This window comes from Bos grunniens, chromosome 3 (assembly GCF_055505025.1).
Source record: "Bos grunniens cultivar Pamir isolate PY7600 chromosome 3, Bosgru_T2T1.0, whole genome shotgun sequence".
In the NCBI taxonomy this organism is placed as follows: domain Eukaryota; kingdom Metazoa; phylum Chordata; class Mammalia; order Artiodactyla; family Bovidae; genus Bos; species Bos grunniens.
In genome coordinates, this window is record NC_141167.1 from 71,965,483 (window position 1) to 71,971,482 (window position 6,000).

At 48.0% G+C, this 6,000-nt stretch overlaps 1 protein-coding gene across 1 annotated transcript in view; it reads right to left on the minus strand.

Annotated features, from left to right (window-relative positions):
- ABCA4 (ATP binding cassette subfamily A member 4) overlaps nt 1–5,388 on the minus strand; it is a 124,106-nt gene extending 118,718 nt beyond the window's left edge. The window contains exon 1 of the mRNA XM_086391299.1: nt 5,241–5,388. The gene's annotated coding sequence lies outside the window, so the exon portion shown is untranslated. The remainder of the gene's footprint in view (nt 1–5,240) is intronic.
- Nucleotides 5,389–6,000: the final 612 nt, after the last annotated feature.

The window sequence follows — 6,000 nt, forward strand, 5'->3', positions numbered from 1 at the left end:
AGCGGAATTAAAGATTGCAGATGAAATTAAGGTTGCTATTCATCTGACTTTAAAATAAGGAGATGATTTTGGATTATCTGGGTGAACCCAATGTAATCACAAGAGTCCTTTAAATGTGGAAGAGAATAGCAGAATAAACAATGTCAGGATAATTTGATGCGGGGAAGACTGGACCGGCCACTACTAGCCGTGAAGATGAAGGGAGGCCACCAGCTGAGGAACGTAGACAGTCTCTAGAAGCTAGAAAAGGCAAGAAATTGAACTTTCCTCTAGACTGCCCAGTAAGGAGCACAGCCCTGCTGGCACCTTGACTTTCAGAATGTGATCTCTGGAACCATAAAATAATAAATGTGTGTTGTTTTAAGCCACTAAGTTTGTGGTAATTTGTTACAGCAGCCACAGAAAATGAAAACACTCCCAAGCCTCATTTTAACAGAGAGACTTTACGACATGAGCCATTCCTTCTTAGCATATGATGGTAAGGTACCATCAGGACCTACTGTGTGCAGCTGAGGGGGGCGAGTAGCTAGAATGCATTTGGAGTGATGGTGAATGACCACCTCTCCCCCTTCCTGTCTCACCAGATTTACATATACAAATACTGGATGCCCAGTTAAATCTGAATTTCAGATAAACAGTGAACAATTTTTGGTACAAGTATGTCCCAAATGGAGTCCAAATAGAACATCCTTATGCTGAAAAAATTATTTATTGTTTATTTAAAATTCAAATTTAACTAGGCACCCTGTATTTTATCCAATGATGTTAACCCCTGGAGCACCCACATCAGAAACCTCCCATGGGCAGTGACTCTCAAAGCACAAGCTCCTTGATGGCCTCCAGAGGCAAAGGAGGCCTCAGCCCTGGCCAGGGACCTTTATCCACCCAGCACAGTAAATGGCCTCCTGGAGTCCTGGACTCCCAGTGGACAAAAGCATTAAATACCATGAACAGAATAGGCTCATGGACTTCCTTGGCCTCCACAGTCCCATGGATTCTACACAGGGGAGGGAATTAATTAACTCATTTTGTCCAAACCTCTAGTATCTCAGAGGAGAGAAGTGAGGCTGAAGGGGTTAGGTGACTTGATAGGGTTATACAACAGGCTGGAGGAAAGCTGGGACACCAGACGAGTGCCACTCATTCATTCAATGCTCATTCACTGTGTTCCCATTCTGCAGGGACTAGGAGAGTTACCAGGCACGCAGAGAGAATGAGATAAATTTTCTGCCCTCCAAAAAGCTCATGGGCTAGCTAGAAATGCAGGCATTTAAACAGCAGCAGAGTATATCATGAGAAACACTGGGCTGGAAGAAACACAAGCTAGAATCAAGATTGCCAGGAGAAATATCAATAACCTCAGATATGCAGATGACACCACCCTTATGGCAGAAAGTGAAGAGGAACTCAAAAGCCTCTTGATGAAAGTGAAAGAGGAGAGTGAAAAAGTTGGCTGAAAGCTCAACATTCAGAAAACGAAGATCATGGCATCCGATCCCATCACTTCGTGGCAGATAGATGGGGAAACAGTGGAAACAGTGTCAGACTTTAATTTTTTGGGCTCCAAAATCACTGCAGATGGTGACTGCAGCCATGAAATTAAAAGATGCTTACTCCTTGGAAGGAAAGTTATGACCAATCTAGATAGCATATTCAAAAGCAGAGACATTACTTTGCCAACAAAGGTTCGTCTAGTCAAGGCTGTGGTTTTTCCTGTGGTCATGTATGGATGTGAGAGTTGGACTGTAAAGAAGGGTGAGCGCCGAAGAATTGATGCTTTTGAACTGTGGTGTTGGAGAAGACTCTTGAGAGTCCCTTGGACTGCAAGGAGATCCAAGCAGTCCATTCTGAAGGAGATCAGCCCTGGGATTTCTTTGGAAGAAATGATGCTCAAGCTGAAACTCCAATACTTTGGCCACCTCATGTGAAGAGTTGACTCACTGGAAAAAACTCTGATGCTGGGAGGGATTGGGGGCAAGAGGAGAAGGGGATGACAGAGGATGAGATGGCTGGATGGCATCACCGACTCGATGGACATGAGTCTGAGTGAACTCCGGGAGTTGGTGATGGTCAGGGAGGCCTGGCGTGCTGCGATTCATGGGGTCACAAAGAGTTGGACATGACTGAGCAACTGAACTGAACTGAACTGAAGTGCTAGACTGAACGTAGTGAAACCAGAGCACGGAAGAGGGAGCATTAAGAATCGCTAGTAAAAGTAGCTGGTATTTATTAAGTGTTTACTATGTGCCAGGTGTTAAGTGGTTTATAGATACTAAGTCTTTAACCTCCCACAACTACTGTATATGGTAGGAAATTTTATTGTCTCCATTTTACACATGAGGAAATAGAGTGATTAATTTAACTTGCAGTTAACTGTGTGACCTTGCTGAGATTTGAACCCAGAGCTTTTGCTTAGCCATTTTGAACAACTTTTGCTCTTAATTCTCTTGTCAAGTAGGGCAGGGGGAGGGGCGGGACAAAGAAGGGAGAGTTTATGAACCATTCGATTGAGGAAGTAATATTTGAGCTGGGCCTTGAAGAAAGTTCAGGAGTTTCCTGGGCTGTGGGTAAGGGGTGTGGTGAGGGACAAGCCAGAGTACTCTGCTACTTCAGTCATCTAATAATTGCCTAGATGGGGCGAGGGGTGATGCTATTCCCTTTGGAGCTGTGCTCAGATACTAGGCAGAGGGATATCCAGTCTTGACAGTCAAGAACAAAATCCCATGTATAATGGTGATCAGTTAGAGAGCAGCACACCCTATGTGATCGATTAAGGTAATTAAAATTAAATGGCATTTAAAATTCACTTCCTCACTTGTACTAGCCTCGTCTCACATGCCCACTAGCCACACACGGCTATGGTTACCCTATAGATGGCACAGAGAGAACTTTGCCAGCTTGGAGGAAGTTCCAGGGGACAGTTCTGTCCAGGAGTTACAGAGTTGGTTGGAGATGGAGAAAGAGGTCAGGAGGAAGGCTCACAGGTCACTGGGGCTGAGAAGCAGGGTGGGTAGGAGGCATGGAGGGAGCTGGGTCCACATGACTGGCCTCTGGAGTGCAGGAGCTGAGCTCCTTCCTAAGCTCAGGGAAGCCTCAGCTAATCAGAGCCTGCAACACTAAACACAGGCACACCCCAATGGCCCTGTCTCCTCCCCACATGAAAGGCTGTTGCCCTGATGTTAGCAACACAGCAGCTGGAGACCTAAATGTCACAGAGGTGAGGAACTGGAAAGAAATTTCCCCTAAATTCCTGCCCTTATCTCCATCTCCCTTGTGTTACCAACTGGAAGTCATCACAGGCATTTCCAGGACTTGAGTTTTATGAGCTGAAGAGAAAGCAAAGGGAAAGTGAGCAATCCATGCTGCCTGCCATTGGGTTGGAGTGGGAGGGGGAGCCAAGCAGAGCTGGGCAGCCAGCCAGGCCTGACCCCCAGGGCCTACCCAGGCGTGCACTGGGGCCGTGCCTGGGCACTGCCCTCACTCCAAGTGCCCTGATGTGCTGTGTCAGGGCTGAACCTTATTTCCCCTTGTCTAGTTTCCATGAAAACCTCAGGGACTGAGAAGCCAGAAAGGCAGGTATGGATTTCTTCACTGTTGTACTGGGAACCAGCTTGAAAAGCCCATCCAACAGAACCAACCTCAACCAGGCAGGTGGGTAAGTCCCCTCCTCTCCCCGGGCTCAGACGGCACCCTGTGCAGACCTTTGCCTCAAGACTGACACAGGCCCTGAAATTTCTCTGTTTACATCTCCATCTTCCCTGGAGTCTCTAGTGGCTCAGAGGTAAAGAATCCGCCTGCCAATGCAGGAGATGCGGGTTTGATCCCTGGAGAAGGAAATGGCAACCCACTCCAGTATTCTTAACCGGGAAATCCCTTGGACGGAGGAGGCTGGTGGGCTACAGTCATGGGGTCAGGATGAGTCAGACAAGACTTAGTGACTAAACAACAATTCTTCCGGAGTCTAGAGGAGGTGCCGTCCTGGCCAGGAGAGGCAGGCAGGATGTCTGTGCTAAGGCTCCTGCTTATCATGCATTCTCTCTGTGTTTATCACACTAGGAACCCACACACCCAGGATGCTGGGCCAGGAGCCCATGAGGCCCTAGATTAGAGCCATGGTTCTCACCCCTGAGCTGTTAGAACCACCCAGTGGGTTTGTTAAAGTGGAGAGTGCTGGTCAGTCTGGGGTGAGGCCTGTGAATTTACTCCCAGTCCTTGCTGATGCTCCTGGTCTGGGGACCTTGAGAACCAATGAAAGGGCCCAGGACTGAGAATGAGAAGACCCCGATTCCACTCCAGCTCCAGCAATTCCAGCTCTCTAGCTGGGCACCAGTCTCTCGGCCACCAGGCATGTCAAGTTTCTCATCTGTTTGACCCATCTTGGGATTAGTGTGAGGAGCTCAGGTGCTCAGAGAGGTGGAAGTCTTACTTTAGTGGTAAAAATGCTCTGAACAAATACAGGAGATTATGAAAACAGATGACACAGGTTTAGCGGAGTTACAAGCAGTTTGCCTGGCATTGAGGAGACACGGCCCAGGAAAGCAGAGGTCTGCTCTGTAAGCAGCTGTTATCAGGCTCCATGACCTTGAAGGTCACCTCAGCACACTTGATCCTGTCTTTGCCTGTTTCTCAGCTGGCACTCTCCTCTCACAGGCATTTGCACTGGGTCTACTGTTCAGTAAGATCTGCTTAGATAGCATCTCCTCAGGAAGGCCTTCTCTGATGATTACATTGAAAACGGCCCCCCCGTCCCTTCCTAACTCAGACGCTGCCGGACCTTCCTCACGACCTGGGAACGCACGTAGGTGCCCTTGGCTTACGTGGTCATCGCCTGTTGTCCCCACTGGAATGTGAGCTCCCGGAGTCAGGGGTTTCCTCGCATTGTTCCCACTGCATTCTGGTACCTAAAACGTCTCTATGTATTTGATGGCTACATGAATAAACCTCAGTTTCCTCAACAATAAAGGGAGTTTGAGCCACGTGATCTCTTAGGTTCCTTCCAGTCTTAAAGCTCTGAGGTGTTTCAAGTGCTGCCAGCTTCTGTGCCACTTCAGAATCCCATCATGGGGACTGTATCATCTCACTGAACCCAAGGTGTTCTCCTGAGCATGTGGCATGAATCTGAATGCTTCTGAATGTGAAAGCAAGAAAGAAAAAAGAAACTCAAGGTCTCCCTTGCCTTTCTCAGGCTCAGTGCCTACTCCTCCCCTCCAGGGACCACTGGGCCAATGACATCCACCTACCTGCTCTGGACGGACTTGGGAGTTGACCAGAAGGTAGACGACTGAGTCAGACAGACCAATGTTCTTCACGAGAAACAGTGTCAATGTTTCATCATCTTTTAGGACCTCCCGAATTCGTATTCCTCTTCCTGCATACGAAAGAGAAAAAGAGCAGGGTGTTGAAGGAAAAATGGGTCAAATAAGGGAAAATATCGAGAAGTGATTTCTAACTGGACTCTCAGAGGAAGGCTCTGTTTGGGGGCTCCATGGGAGCACCTAAGGGTCAGGCCTGTCACCAACACAGTCACAGCATTTACTGCTGGAGCAGATAGGCAAAATTTGTGAGAAGGCACACAAGCTGGAAAAAGCTAGGTTGGCCTGGAGGTGGTGGTGGTCATCAGATCCTTTGCAGAGTTGGTGTTGGGCAATGGGGTGGGGTGAGGAGTAGTTTTGTCCTCCTGGGAATATATGGCAATGTCTGGAGACATTTTTAGTTGTTACAACTTGGAAAATACTGGTGGGTAAGTACTAGTGGATGCCACTAAACATCCCACAATGCACAGAAGAACCCTGCTTCCCTGACCAAACAAAGAACTATGCAGTTCAAACGGTCAATAGTGCTGAGGCTGAGAAACCCTTCAGTTCAGTTCAGCCGCTCAGTCATGTCCGACTCTTTGCGACCCCAAGGACTGCAGCACGCCAGGCCTCCCTGTCCATCACCAACTCCCGGAGTTTACTCAAACTCATGCCCATTGAGTTGGTGATGCCATTGAATCATCCC